This window comes from Lutra lutra, chromosome X, assembly GCF_902655055.1.
Source record: "Lutra lutra chromosome X, mLutLut1.2, whole genome shotgun sequence".
Lineage (NCBI taxonomy): Eukaryota > Metazoa > Chordata > Mammalia > Carnivora > Mustelidae > Lutra > Lutra lutra.
Window position 1 is genome coordinate 29,139,016 of NC_062296.1, and position 16,252 is coordinate 29,155,267.

Below are 16,252 nucleotides of genomic sequence, written 5' to 3' on the forward strand. Positions count from 1 at the left end.
GCCTCTTCCACTACCCCCGCCCCTGCCCCGCCGGACCGGGCCCACCCGCGCCGCCCACCGGCTGTGGGGGTGGAGTTCTGCTCGGACCCTACACACGGTCCTAGCCCCAGCTCCCCCCCACTCCGCCTCCCGCGCAGGCGCCGCCGGGGCCACCCCCGCCGCCATGTTTCCCCCGCCCGCGAGCTCGCTCCCCCCGCCCCCCTCCCCTCCTTTACTGGACTCCCGCCCCCTCCCTCTCCCCCCGCACCCCCCCACCCGTGAGGTCAGGCGGAGGCTCTGCTGCTGCGGCCGCAGCAGCTCAATCTCCCATTCCGGGGAAGCCGGGAACGGGGACTTTGGAAAATAAGTGGAGCGGCGTCCGGGTTAGGGTCCCTGCTCTCCGCCTGCGCGAGGGCGAAGTGACCAGGACGAGCCAGGGGCTGCGGAGGTGCGGGGGCCGGTGTCTCGCAAGCGGGAGGGAGCCCCGGCTGCGCCGTGCGACTCGCTCTTTGGCCCTCGGAGTGCGGCAGCGGGCTGACGGACGGCGGGACGCGGGGACGCGGCAAACAAGGTGAGGCGGGGTCCTGAAGTCGCAGGGGCTCCATCATCCGCCACCTCCCCGCCTCCGGGACCCGGTGCGGCGAGGCGGTGCGCGGTAAGGAGTTGCGATCTGCACCGGGGGCAGAGGGACAGGGAACCAGCTGGACTCTTTGCACGCCCCCCCCCACCCGCTTTTTCTCTCGCGTGCGGGTGCGCGCTCATCCCTGCACCTTCTCATCCCTACCTCCCGGACTCGGAGGCTCCGCCAGACGCCTGGATTCTTTCAGCACCCCCGACCCCAGTTTTTCTTTGCTTCTTTGTTGTCCCTCCAAAATCTTCTTGTCCGGGCTTCGCTGTCGCTGCCCTGATGGTCTGGGGTCCCTCTGCTCGCCTCAGCCCCGCTGTCTCTTGCCCTCTAACAGTTTCGGCTTTGTGCCTCTCAACCCATCCCTGGCTCAGAATCTTTGAACTTGGGAGGCTTCACTGCTGGCTCCCGAGTCTGGAGCACACTCCTCTTCCTCGAAGCTTTTAACTCCTCTCTGGACGTCTTTATCTCTGAATGTCTTGGCTTCTTTGGTTTAATCACAGTTGACTAATGATTTTCTTGGAAGCTTACTGTCTAGCCTACGGCTTACTGAAATTGATGGGAATGATCTTCTAGTATATATTAGCTAAGGAACTCTAAAGTTTCTTTCTAGATTTCAGTAACTTAGTCCAAGATACCACAGCCGCTTGAAATGTATGTTATGTATGTTTGTGTGTCTGTTTGTATGCAATCCTAGCACATGGCCCTAAATCTGATTCTTCCTCCACTGCTGAGCAGGCCTGAGTGAGAGAGAGAGACAGAGAGAGACTTTTGATGCCTGCTTCCATTTCTCCATCTGCAAACTGGGATGTTCATCTTTTATTGTGATCAGAGAGAATTCTAGGGGTTTGGGATACTCAGAGAGAATTCTAGGCGTTTAGGATAGTCACTCAAGTTAGTATAGACTGTTTACTAAGCACACTGCATGGGTACTGAGAAAATCCGGGGTTTCAGGCTGCATTTGTTGGAAGGGCAACTGCCTTAATTTTTTTTTTTTTTTTTTGAGAAACTGGAGTTTCTTAGTGTACATCTCCTATTTGCATAAACGCTCAAGAAGCAGCATTTGCAAAGCACGTAGTTAGAAAAGAGATCGCTTTGCTATGGACTGGAGATTAGTTTGCTTAAGTCAATTTCACACAGTACCACGTTCTCAGTGATGTCCAGTCGCTCCCATATTGAGGCTCCCTTACTCACTTCCATGCTGAAATTAGCGTGTGAAGAAAATTGAATGGAGAGGCTGAAAGTGGAGGCAGAATGCAGTGAATTAGCACATGCTGACGTTGGTGGCTGTGGTTTTTTTTGGAAATAGGATGTATCTAGTGCTCAGCTTTGAAAACTGGGAAAAGTGAAATGATCAACCAAGCAGTTATGACATCATTTTACCCTTAAAAATAGAGCTCCTTGAATTGCAAATTTTTATCACTATCCTTATACTTAGAATGATAGCATTGTCTGCTGGATATGTGATCAGGTGTTGCCATTGGCATAATGTGCATTAACGGGCAGTAATCTCAGAAGAAACTGAGTTGGGAATGAAGGTAAGGGCTAAATTTCACTGTCCTGGTAGCACTTGTTTTGGCAGTGAGACAAGGAATGTAAGTTTCTGCTGCAGCATCCAATGATGTATTTAGAAAATACATGAATAAGAGTCTCAATTTTCCCTGGTTTTAAAATCTGCACTTTCATTAAGCACACTTTGAAAAGCGTGGTATGACTCTGTAGAGTTTGAAGTTGAGCTTCTGAGGAAAGCAGTTTTTAGGAAAACAGTAAAGGCCATTGATTATCAGTTTAGTTAGATGGATTACAGATGGTTTGTAGTTTCCCTCATTTATTTGGTAAATTCCTGGCTTTACTTTAGTTTTATTTAAAAAAATGGAATAGCTGGCGCGCCTGGGTGGCTCAGTGGGTTAAGCCGCTGCCTTCGGCTCGGGTCGTGATCTCAGAGTCCTGGGATCGAGCCCCGCATCGGGCTCTCTGCTCGGCAGGGAGCCTGCTTCCTCCTCTCTCTCTGCCTGCCTCTCTGCCTGCTTGTGATCTCTCTGTCAAATAAATAAATAAAATCTTAAAAAAAAAATGGAATAGAGTAGGTAAAGAGGATTTATACAGTAAATAGGACCAACCTAAATCTGTAATTTTCTTGGCAACCTATTTTGGAAAGACATACTAACTTGCAAACTGTTTCAAGGGAAACAGTTTGTATCATTCTGTTATTTTTTTCCTTTTGTGATTATTATTGATACTAAGTCTCAGTTAAGATTGCCACCAATATGAACTATTTCTGTTTGCCAGAAAAAAAAATAAAGTTGGCTATGAGTTCATCCCGAGCATTTTTCTCTGAATCTTTTCGACATGTCTCTATATGTATTTAATAAACCCACTTGGTAGATGCAGAGGTTATCAGAATCAGTGTTTCTGATGTCACTACACACAATTGCACTTTGCTAATGAATCGTCTTTTTCATTTTCTTTCCATTTGACATTACTTTTCTTCATGTAATTTGACTTGCAGTAGTGAAAGGAGACCAAGCAGTTTTCAAATTGATTTTGATGTTTAATAAACTACTACAACCTCCTCAAAGTATTTTTTCTTCAATCCAGTGCTTGAAAAGGATCTATTTTTATTGCTGTGAAATAACTCAACAATTTGCCAGGCATCATCAGATTTCAGAAAATGTAGACAGATTATGGAAAAAAAGAAAAAGCCCTAGAGAAAGCATCTCAAAATTCAAGGGGGGAGAAAAGGGCTTTTTTCAAGTTACTAACATTCGTATCAATCAGCTTTTAAATATATTTTTCATTCATTTAGTAATGTCTTTGACAAAATCTGTTGAGCGCCTTCAACTTGCCAAAGCCCTCTATTAGGCATGAGGCCCTGTATTATTATAAGGCATGATCTTCGCCTTGTAGAGTCTCCCAGAGGCTATAGTCCACCAAAGGATAGAGAAAACAAACCAGCAAACAAATGAAGAAGATCCTCACAGATTGTAGGAAGAACAATGAAGGAAATAAGTAACGAAATGTGATACGGAGACCTGGGAAGGGCTTATTTGGCAAGGGTGGTCAGGAAAGGCCTCTCAGCAGCGAAGGTGACCTTTGAACAGAGAGACCTGAAAGAGAAGAGAGAATAAACCTACCTTGTGAAGAGCAGAGAAACGAGTAAGAGCCAAGGCCTTGAGGCAGACAAACAGACAGCAGGGTGTTTGAGGAACAGAAAGCAAGCCAGGATGGCCAGCCCTGGTGACATGGGTGGGGGGGATCGTTAAAGGTCTGTATTCCAGAGCCTAAAGGGGAGTCGGATAATAAATATAGGGCCTGGAAATTCTGAGAAAGAATTTGGGTTTGATTCTCAGAACAAGAGGAAGCCAGGGAAGAGTCTTTATGAACTACTTTTCTATGGAAGATCACTGGCTGGAAAAAAAATTACTCAGTGGAAATAAATAAAAATGTGTTTTGCAGAGGTTGTCTAGCTACTCAGTTGTTTACATTAAGACCTGAGGAAGAAAAGCTATGTTTGATATGTATGCTAAATAAATAAGTAATTTGGTCTCTACAACTCTTTGTAGATAAGGAGATAGGGGACTGGGAACTCTGAGGTGAATGCTTGAAAAGCAGTTTACTTTCCAGAGTTATATTGTCACCTGTTCCCTGAGGTAAGTTGTCACCAGCCTCATTAAAAATCAGACCATTTTCATCTAAGAATTTGTTTTTCAAAGAATGATGTTTTATTTTCTCATACAAATATGTTTCCTGGGGCGCCTGGGTGGCTCATTTGGTTAAGTGTCTGCTTTCGGTTCTGGTCATGATCTCTAGGTCCTGGGACCCCACATCGGGCTCCCTGCTCAGTGGGGAGCCTGCTTCTCTCTCTCCCTCTGCCTTCAGCTCCCCCTGCTTGTGCTCTCTCTGTCAAATAAATTAATAAAACCTTAAAAAAAAAAAAAGAAATATGTTTCCTTTGGAAGATTGGAAGTTTCATTTGAGTATGAAAGAATACTTAGGTTTTAGTAATGGCTGTGAGATTTTTCAGGGGAGTTTCCCATTTTCCTTTACTTGTTGCCTTCTCTGGAGGTTTTGTTTTGTTTTGGTTTTGGTTTGGTTTTTTGGTGTGTGTGATGATTTTTTGAAAGTTTTTATATATTTAAGTCATCCTTACACCCAAAGTGGGGCTCGAACTCATGACCCCAAGATCAAGAGTCGCATGCTCTTGTGACTGAGACAGTCAGGCACCCCTCTCCAGAGTTTTCCAATTGCCATTCTTTGAGAGATTAGGGTTCCTCTTCCATGACGCTTACATGAATTTCGATTTGGTGTTTATTTTGTGCCCTGAGCTCTTGCTCAAAAGCAATCCAGCTTTGAGGTCTGGTTGGCCCCAAATAGGAATTCAGTCGGTCGTGGACATTCCGCAGGGGTAAATCTGAATATTATGAGGCAGTAACCTGTGAAATAATCTTCAGCAACTCCTGCAGAGTCTACTTCCTACTCCTTAACTTCGCACTCAAGGATTCTTCACGGTTTGAGCCAAGCCGACTGTCCGCCATGTCTTTATCCTTCTCTAACACAAATCCCATGTTGGTTTGAACCGATTTTCTCCAGTTGGGAACTTCTCTGCTTAGCTTCATTCTTGGCCTAGAGCAGGTTTACAACTGCTTGCTGAATGGATGCCAGGCCATCACCTCTTTGAAAAGCCATCTCCTTTCTTTTTTGTCATTGCAAATCCCAACACCAGTCATGGGACAGTTCAGATCCCTTGCCCTATTTTACACCAACACCCCTGACCCAGTCTCTTCCTCTGGAGGTGAATGGTAATCACACACTTGCCACATGGCACGTTAATTATGTTGATGTGATGCCTGGCTGTCTACCCACGGGCCTCTGACTTCGTGAAGGCGACCTGGATTTGTCTGGTTCTCTCATCATTGTATCCTGAGCACCTGGCTTTTGGTATGCCCTCTATTAATAGTTGTCGGATAACGCATAGACGCTGCCTTGTGATGTTTCTCCTGTTATTGTTTTGGGTACTTAAATCGTTTCATGCTGTTTCACTTTTCACATATCTGTCAAGTGTTCTCAAGCGGTTTCTGAGAGGACCAGGAGTCCAGTTGTTACGGGCACAAGTTCTGGGCTTAGGCTGTTTGTGTTCTGTTGTTGGCTAGGAGACTTCCTAGCTGTGTGACACCGGGCCAGTTGGTTAACCTCTCTGTACCTCCTATTTCTCACCAGTGAGGTAAGGGATAATCGAACTTCCCTCTTAGGGTACTTGTAAGGATTAAATGAGTTACCTAAGTCTCCAAGTTGTTGTTTGCAATTATTAAAATTCAGAAGCTCTGACAACTGGTAAAAATTTTGTTTGGTAAGCGCCCTACGCAGGCGGTGGCAAAATCTGACTTGAACTGAGAAGAGGGTATTTATAGTTTTTATTCTCTTTAGTGTTCATCTTTATTTGGTTTTGCTGTAGAATTAGTATATGTTTACGGGGCAGTGCCTCAGACCCTCCTGGGGTATTATGTAATACCTAGTATACACAGGTTATTGCCTCTCCAAAAGCCTGGACATTTCTGGATTTGGAAACACATCTGGCACCAAGGCTTTCAGATAAGGGATTGTATACCTCACGGTAAAGTGCTTAAATCAGCGCCGTGCACATAAGAAGTTGTTGCTCTTGGTGGTGGAGATTAGAGAGGTAAATATACAACTGTCGCCTCCCCAATACCTTTCTCATACTGGTTACCACGTAAATAAATGCTGATTTATTCATGTGACAACTCTGAATAGAGGGCTGGCTGTGTGCGCATCGTTTTATCGTAGGAAAACAGATATGGGTCATGTGATTGAAATGAGCCAAGAACTCGATCTCTCAATAATCTCTCATCTAGTGCCATTAGGAATCTTTATTTTTGGTTTTGCTTTTGTTATTTAAACCAGAGCACGCTTCTTTAGGGTGAGGTTTTTAGTTGGGAGGATCGAGTTAAGAAGAATTTATTTAATATGATGAGACACTTATACTTTACAGTTGCTAAATATTTATTGAACTCCTCATGTATATGGAAATCAGTATTTAAAAGCAGGAGAAAGGTACAAAACAAATGAGGCATAGTTCCTGCTTTTAGTGGTTCCAGTACCATACACGGTTACATGGGCACATGGTTGTCCATTGCACTTCTTTCTTTTACTTCGTAAGTTTGAGATCATTAATATTAAAAATGTGCAAAGGAAAACACAACAGGCAATTGAGAACTCGTCTTGGTTCCAGTATATGCAATTGGTTTTTTCTTTAGATTTTATCTATTTGCCTGACAGAGAGAGAGAGCACGCACAAGCTGAGGGAGCGGCGGGCAGAGATAGAGGGAGAAGCAGGTTCCCACGGAGCAGGGAGCCCGATGTGGGACTTGATCCCCGGACCCTGGGATTGTGACCGAGCCGAAGGCAGACGCTCAACCGACTGAGCCACCCAGGTACCCCATGGAATTGTTTTTTTTTTTTTTAAAGATTTTATTTATTTATTTGACAGACAGAGATCACAAGTAGGCAGAGAAGCAGGCAGAGAGAGAGACGGGGAAGCAGGCTCCTTGCGAGCAGAGAGCCCGATACGGGACTCGATCCCAGGACCCTGAGATCATGACCTGAGCCGAAGGCAGCGGCTTAACCCACTGAGCCACCCAGGTGCCCCAGAATTGTTTTTTAATACCTTAACTATGCCCCACCTCCTGAAATATTATCCCTATATGACATCCTGGCAACCTTTCCTTTCTCACTAAATTAAGTACAATATGATTTTTTAAAGATTTTATTTATTTGAGAAAGAGAGAGAATGAGAGAGAAAGAGAGAGAGTGTGAGAAGGGGGAGGGTCAGAGGGAGAAGCTGACTCCATGCCGAGCAGGGAGCCTGATGCCGGGCTCCATCCCCGGACTCCAGGATCATGACCTGAGCTGAAGGCAGTCACTTAACCAACTAAGCTACCCAGGCGCCCTACAATATTATTTTTATTGTTCTCCCTTATCAATATCTGTAAATCATAATTGATACATTTTCTTTGTTCTTTTGCCTTTGTGGGTTTGAGAGTAATTGTATGTCCCAAAAGATTTTTCGGGAATGTTCTCTTGCCATGAAAGACTAGTTCTTGAAATCATTCTGCCAGTTCATTCAACAGATAGGTGTTAAGTACCTATTATTTCCAGGCATTGAACTAGTTTAAGCCAATGGAATCTCTGCTCGGTACTCTTTCCCTCAAACTGGAGTATACTGGGCATACTGGGTGAGCAGGGTGGGGATGTGCTAGTGTGCCCCAGGAGCAAAGTAAACAGCTCATGTATTCTTTTTTTTTTTTTTAAAGAATTTATTTATTTGGCAGACAGAGATCACAAGTAGGCAGAGAGGCAGGCAGAGAGAGAAGGGGAAGCAGGATCCGTGCTGAGCAGAGAGCCCCATGCGGGGCTCCATCCCAGGACCCTGAGATCATGACCTGAGCTGAAGGCAGAGGCTTAACCCACTGAGCCGCCCAGGTGCCCCCAGCTTGTGTATTCTTGAAGAACATTCACTGGTAGCTAATGAAAACTACTTAATGATATTTAAACAGATTCATATGCATTGTGCTTTAGAGTGCAATATTCATGTGAAAATTTGACGTAAAACCCAGTACTTCAAATAAAGTCTCTGCTTGTGCAAGGTCAGCTGTGGTAACCCTGGGGTGACCCTTTGAAAAGCACCGAGGCCACGATATGCCAAGTCTGTTCCTTTAGTCAAATGCCAGGGCATTTTCATAGCCTTACATTTTCATGGTGACCTTCAGGAGCCGTAATAGACATTATTAAAATTTTCCACCATGTTGCCCAATTTCTTTTAGTTCAAGAGAACACTCTGGTTGTTTGATAACGATCTAAATCTTAAAATGTGTTGAGTCCTAACAGAGTTTCTAATATTGGTGGGAAATAGCTAAGATGGATAGTGAAGGGCCTGCCAAGGGCCTGGTCTTCAAAAGACAGGCTGTTAGAACACAATGACCATGAACTTGTGGAGCACAATTGATGGGGGGGGGGTGGTCACAGCTTTATCCCATCCCATGAGCACTTGCCTGTGTCATCGGTTGAAGTCAACTCCTGCTAACTTTAAAGCTGCTTTCATTTATGACACATACATTCTACAGGCTGCTTTGTTAATTGCTGGCTACCGAAATGTTCAATAGCAGAGGAAAGTTGTCAAGGTTCGTGTGCTCTGAGGGTAACAAAAGGTTTCTAGAGTTTCAGATGGTTTTGAAAAGGGGTGACCAGTGCGTTGGAGGAATGCCTGTTACCAAGCGAATGATTTGATTTGCTCTGAATGAGAAAGATGAAGAAGAAAAAGGCAAGTGAAGAAAAGGAGGGAAAGTAATGAAAGTAAGTCAAACGCCGAATGTCTCAACTGATTGTGATTATTGCTGTCCCACTTTCGTTGTGGTTCACAGGGCCTGCCATTGTTGTCTTGTTGTGTTATTGCCCAAAGCTCATCAGGACATAGAAGGGCAATTAAGGGAGGGTCGTTATGTTCTGTGTGTCAAGTGCTTTTCCATTTTACAGTCTTTTCAGGGAAAGGGGATAATAGAGTTGTAGAGTTTGGTTTCTTGGTTCCATTTCATAAAAATGGGCATGCTTTTCTAAAGAACTTCATGTCTGCAATGTTTTCTGTGCTCCTGTTAAGTACCTCTCATCAGGAAGGCAGTAGAAATCAGTGGCTAAGATCTTGGGCCCTGGAATCATAGGCTTGGATTCAAATCCTGACTCTGCCTCTTGTTGCCATTGTGGTTTTGGGCAACTCCCCTCACCTCTCTGAGCCTTGTTTGGCTCTTCTGTAAACAATCTCATCTGGTGGTTTTAAGGATGATATGAACTAATGCATATGAAGTCCTAAGCATAATTCAAGCTACATGGTAGATATTATTATTTTTTTAAGATTTTATTTAGTTAGTTGACAGATCATAAGTAGGCAGAGAGGCAGGCAGAGAGAGAGAGGGGGAAGCAGGCTCCCCACTAAGCAGAGAGCCTGATGCGGGGCTCGATCCCAGTACCCTGGGACCATGACCTAAGCCAAAGGTGGAGGCTTTAACCCACTGAGCCACCCAGGCACCCCCATGGTAGATATTATTGACTCTTAGTAGATTTCATGGTTTAACTAGCTAAAATTTGTGACATACTATGGGAGCTTTGCCACTTATATATGAACAAGAAATATAAGGGAAAATTGTGTCTTTCCTTTGTATTGCCTTAATCCCAGCAGGAATGATATTTTTTCCACATATATCTCTTAAACAGTGAACTGACTACCTAGAAGTAACACTGGTTTTCTGTCAGAGAGGAAAGTTTATGGGAAGTGCTCGGTTTATTACTTATTCAAAGATGGTATCACATTGAATGCAAGGAAACTGTAAATTTTTTAATATGATTGACCCAATATATATTTAAATATGATAGCGTTCAGCTTAGTTGGATTTAAAAGTTTAATCTTCATTTTGAAGGGAAAGGGAGATGCAGGAAAATGTATACAATAAACAATGTTGTCTTTGAAATGAAAATTTTGGGTGTTCTGATACTCAAAGAGGTCATATATTTTCTTGATTTATCTCTATTCCATATTTGAGGTTCTCGCAGAAGAAAATATTGAAATATTTGTAACAGTTAAGGCACTGGGAGGAGGGTAATTCTGTTTGAATAATGTCTTCAATAGATTCTGAGTTGTGATGTTATCTTAAGCTTTTCTGGTAGTTACTCTGGCAACAAATCAAAGAAGACCTTAGAGATGATGAAAGTTCAGTAGCAGTTTTGAGAAATGGATGGATAAGTCTAAGCAGATCATTGAGAGCAGCTTCTGGTGTTGGAGGGCTGGTGTAGCCTTTTGGGTTGGCGGTGCATGATGGTAGTGTTCCCGCATTCCTCTTTCTAGTGTTCTTCCTTTCCAGTGTCAGCTGATAAGGCAGTTGATCCTCGGGTAGCCGACTTGGTTATGGAATGCCATTGGTATACAGAAGGGAGCAAACCGGGAGACATATTGCTCAGGTAACTGTATATTCACTCGGTATTTTGGGAGGATTGTTACAATAATACACATTCAGATACTTGAAAAGCTTGGCTCACCATCCTGATGGGATATATTACGGATTAGCAGTGTTACCTGCACTGATCGCCGTCATGATCAGCATTGGATTTGAACATGAAAAGACAACATTCAGAATTATCTTTAGAAAAATTAGACCTATTCTGTCCTTAGGTAAGAAGCTCCAATGTTAAGGATGATGCCACTTACTTACAGAACTAACTTTCTGGGACGCCTGGGTGGCTCAGTTGGTTAAGCAGCTGCCTTCGGCTCAGGTCATGATCCCAGCATCCTGGGATCGAGTCCCACATCGGGCTCCTTGCTCATCGGGGAGCCTGCTTCTCCCTCTGCCTCTGCCTGCCATTCTGTCTGCCCGTGCTTGCTCTCTCTCCCTCTCTCTCTCTGACAAATAAATAAATAAAATCTTTAAAAAAAAAAAGAACTAACTTTCTTTTGAAGCATGGTTACTTATTCTTATTTTCTTTGCTTCAGTGGCATGTGCACAGTGAGGCTGAACGACTTGCAGAAGGTCTCACCGCCAGAGATGGAGCTGGGAGCCGAATGTAGGGCCCTTGGTTTTTAACGAAGTGCTTGTTCAGTAATAATGGAAAAGACGTGTTACCCAAAGGATTCTTTCATGTTGCTTTCTTTCCCCCCCCTTCAATATTTACTTATTTGTTTTGAGAGAGAGAGTGTGTGTGTGTGTGAGTGCAGGCAGGGAGGGGCAAAGGCAAAGGGAGGCCCAAGAAGACTCAGCACAGAGCGGGGTGCCCGAGGCGTAGCTCGATCTCAGGACCCTGAGATCACAACCTGAGCCGAAACCATGAGTCGCAGGCCCAACTGATCGCGCCACCCAGGCGCCCTGGATTCTTTCATGTTTCTCGTCTTTGAGCTGACAGAGTGAAATCAGAATTTTGGCAGTGGAGAGTCTGACCGTTTTTTGGTACCTGTATAACTTCTTGCACAATTTGGCATTTAGCAAAGTGAATTTTGGGTTTATTAAGAAATTTTCTAAGCACTTTTGGCATCACAGAGCTGTTTTATTTAAACATTCATGAGCAAGGATTTGTTAAGTATTTATATGTAAATGGGAGTAAGAAAATATATCCACTGCCCTGAAATATCCTGCAGTGCGGCAGGGGCGAGAGAGGATGTGAAGCACCCTGATGTCAGCCAATACTAATAAATGTCTTTAAAGATTTTATTTATTTGTCAGAGAGAGAGAGCGCGAGTGCAAGCAGGGGGAGCAGCAGGCAGAGGGAGAAGCTAGACGCACCGCTGAGCAAGGAGCCCGATGCAGGGCTTGATCCCAGGACCCGGACATCATGACCTGAGCCAGAGGCAGACGCTTAACCGACTGAGCCACCCAGGCGTCCCAGCCAATACTAATGGTGATTCCAATCCACAATTACTAAGTTGTTATATATTTGCATATTTATATATATATAAAGCACTTACAATGTGTTTTATATGCATGAAGACATTTAAACCATATAACAATGCCGTGAGGTACTGTTATTATCCCCATTATACAGATGAGAAAACTGAGGCAGAGAAGTGAGATAACTTTTCAAGGTTGCACACCTAATAAGTAGAAGAGCTACCATGAAAATCTATGCAACCTAGTTTTAGAGTCTGTGTTTTAACCACAGTGCTTCCTTTTTATCCTACCTCTGACAGGGGACTTTGTATAAGAGCACGATAGCTAAACAAGGCATGCTGGAAAATGTTCTGGATAAATACAGAGAGAGGAAGGATCAGAGCAGGGGGTTAAAGTTGGCAAGCTGTTTGGAATAAGGTACTTTTGAAGCAGGTCTTATTAAAAAGCAAGGAATGTATTCTGAATATTTTAATCCCCAAAGCTGTGTACATGTATGTTGCATGTGTATGCACAGGGGTGTGCATGCGTGTGTGTGTGTGTGTGTGTTTATTTTGAACTGGAAAAAAATTGCGAGGGTAAATCACATTGAGATTTATATTGACAGCCAATCATAGCGCTGTTTTTGTGTACACTATAGGGTTCCGCAAATATGTTTTTAAAAGTATGTAAGAGCTTCATAGAGCTATAATTCAACTACCCTACAATTGACCCATTTAAAGTGTACAATTCAGTGGTTTTAGTATCTTCACGGAGTTGGGTAACCATTACCACAATCAATTTTAGAACATTTTCATCACCCCAAAAAGAGAAACAGGTGTTTTGAAACAAATGTAGCCACAAAGGGAATGAGAGTAATGTGTCTGTTGGTACCACTGTTTTTCTAGCAAAATGTTCAGAGAGTCCCTGCTCATTGTAACTCAGATCTTACGCCATTCTTTGTAGCGTAGCTCTAAATTGCTGCAGAACGCCTTCTTTAAATTTCATTTTCATTGTATTTATTTTTAAAGAATATTTATTTATTTATTTGACACAGAGACATAGAGAGCACAAGTAGGCAGAACAGCAGACAGGGCTACATAGAGGGAGAAGCAGGCTTTCCACTGAGCAGGGAGCTTCATGTGGGGCTCGATCCCAGGACCCTGGGATCATGACCCAAGCCGAAGGCAGACACTCAACCAACTGAGCGACCCAGGCACCCCTTATATTTTCTTTTAATCACTGACTGGTCTTTTAAAAGATCAGATATTGGGGCGCCTGAGTGGCTCAGTGGGTTAAAGCCTCTGCCTTCAGCCTAGGTTATGATCTCAGGGTCCTGGGATCGAGCCCCGCATCCGGCTCTCTGCTTGGCAAGGAGCCTGCTTCCCTCCCTTTCTCTCTCTGCCTATTTGTGATCTCTCTCTCTGTCAAATGAATAAATAAAATCTTTAAAAATAAATAAATAAAAAAGATTGTATATTTATCTGATTTTGAATTCTGAATCCATATTGTATAGATTTGCTCATTATATACTTACCACAAGCATATGGATATTAGTGCTCCATAACTAAGCCAGGCTTATATTTCAAAACAAAACTGCTAAAGAATAAAATAAAAACAAAACTGCTTAACTCACTAGTGTGTCTACACCCTCCTTGTCTACACCTGCTTCCATAGTGTGCCAGAGCCAGAGATACCAGAGAAATTTTATGTGTACATGCTGGCCTTTTTAAAAATATTTCTAAAGATTATACCTGACATAGGTTAGTAATAGATAGATAGTGGAGGTAAAAGTAACACTCATTTTTGGCCGGGAATTAATATTGGGATGGTGTGTTTTGGAAAATGTCGCATAAAACACATTCCCTGATATTGTGTGCAGGTATTGACAAATAACTAGAACTTTTTAAAAAAATCTGAAGATTTTTCAGCCACTCACGCCTCACTAAAATAGAGTCTGTTGTTACAGTCAAGGACGTTTCTGTGTGTGCTGCAGGAAGGGCAGGCTATTCGCAGTTCTCCATCGGAGTGATAAGTCACAGTCAGTGTCAACTTTCCAGCTGAAGAGTGGCTATTTACTTTATATTTTATTTTAATTTTTTAAGGTTTTATTTATTTATTCGTCAGATAGAGAGCAAGAGCACAAGCAAGGGGAACAGCAGAGGGAGAGGGAGAAGCAGGCTTCCCGCTGAGCAAGGAGCCTGACACAGGACGCGATCCCAGGACCTTGGGATCATGACCTGAACCAAAGGCAGACGCTTAACTGACTGAACCACCCAGGCATCCCTATTTACTTTTTATTATTAAAAATAATCTTTGGGGGACACCTGGGTGGTGCAGTTGGTTAGGCGTTAGACTCTTGATTTTGGCTCAGGTCATGAGATCGAGCCGCATGTTGGACTCTGCACTGAATGTGGAATCTGCTTGGGATTCCCTCTCCCTCTCCCTGTTTGCCTCCTGCTAGTGTTCTCTCTCTCGTCTATCAGTCTCTCAAATAAATAAATCTTTAAAAAATAAAAATAAGGGATGTCTGGGTGGCAGAGTTGGTCTGCCTTCAGCTCAGGTCCTTATCCCAGGGTCCTGGGATCGAGTCCCGCATCAGGCTCTCTCCTCAGTGAGGACTCTCCTTCTCTTGTGCTTGTGCCTCTGTCTGTCTCTCTCTCTCTCTCTCTGTCCCTCATGAATAAATAAGTAAAATTTCAAAAAAATAAAAATAAAAATAATCTTTGGACATGATTTGATGTCTTGAAGAGTGTAGCTATCTTTCTAAATGAGTTAATCTTGGATTGGTCTCTTCCTACTTCTGATTTCATCTACTTTTTCTTTCAGAATGATTTTTTAATGTTATTTTACGCTTCCTCTGTAGTTTTTTTTAATGCTTATTATATACTTGAATTGAGTTTCTTTTCAGGGGCCAAAGTAGTTTCATTTGAAGTTAAAGTGACTTGATTCACTCAGAATGATTTGCTGTAAATATTAAGTGTGTATGTGTGTGACTATATATATATTATATATAATATAAAATTTATATATTTTATATATGTATTTAACTGAACTATAGTTGACATTTAATATAATATTAGTTTCATGTGTGCAACATAGTGATTTAACAATTATATACATTAAGAAATGCTCACGAAGATAAGTGTTCTTATCATCTGTCACCATATAGAATTATTACAATACCATTGATTATATCCCCTATGCTGTACTTTTCCTCCCTGTGACTTATTGATAAATGGAAGTTTATACCTTTTAATTCTTTTCACCTAATTTGCCCATCCCCCTAAGCGCCTCTTGTTTGGCAACCACCAGATTGTTCTCTGCATTTGTGAATCTGTTTTTGTTTTTGTTTGTTTGCTTTGTTTTTTTAGATTCCACACAGGAGTGAAATCATATGGTGTTTGTCTTTCTCTGACTTGTACTTCACTTAACACTCTCTAGGTCCATCCGTGTTGTCATAAATGGTAAGATTTCATTTACTTTATGACTGAGTAATGTCCAACACACACACACACACACACACACACACACACTCCCCATCACCCTTATGCATTCATCTATCAGTGGATATTTAGGTTGCTTCCGTATCTTGGCTATGATAAACAAAACTGCAGTAAACATAGAGGTGCCTAGCTCTTTTTCAATTAGTGTTTTGGTTTTTTGGGTCAATACCCTGACACAGAATTACTGGATTGTATGGTATTTCTATTTTTAATTTTTTGAAGAGGCTCCATACTGTTTTCCAGGGTGCACCAGTTTGCATTTCCACCAACAGGGCACGAGGCTTCCCTTTTCTCCACATCCTCACCAACACTTGTTTCTTGTCTTTTAATGCCATTCTGACAAGTGTGGGGTGGTAGCTCACTGTGGTTATGATTTTTCATTTCCCTGGTGAAAAGTGATGTCGAGCATCTTTTCATGTGTCTGCTGGTCATCTGGATGTCTTTGGAAAAAGTTGAGTCAGGTCCTCTTCTTTTAATCAGATTATATCTCTTTTTGGTGTTGGGTTGTGTGAGTTCTTTATGTATTTTGGATGTTAACCCTTTTTTGGATGTACCGTTTACAAATATCTTTGCCCATTCAGTACATTGCCTTTTCGTTTTGTTGATGGTTTCCTTCATTGTTCAAAAGCTTTTTAGTTTGATGTACTTACAGATGTTTATTTTTCTTTTGTTTTCCTTGCCTGAAGAGACTTACTCTGAAAAACAGTGCTAAAACTCATGTCCAAGAA

At 42.7% G+C, this 16,252-nt stretch overlaps 1 protein-coding gene across 2 annotated transcripts in view; it reads left to right on the forward strand.

The window, feature by feature from the left end:
• Positions 1-237: 237 nt before the first annotated feature.
• Positions 238-16,252, forward strand: part of KLHL13 (kelch like family member 13) — a 197,852-nt gene continuing 181,837 nt past the window's right edge. Inside the window, exon 1 of one of the 2 annotated variants that reach the window (XM_047716316.1) lies at positions 238-550. The gene's annotated coding sequence lies outside the window, so the exon portion shown is untranslated. The remainder of the gene's footprint in view (positions 551-16,252) is intronic. The other variant, XM_047716313.1, reaches the window with a different exon arrangement.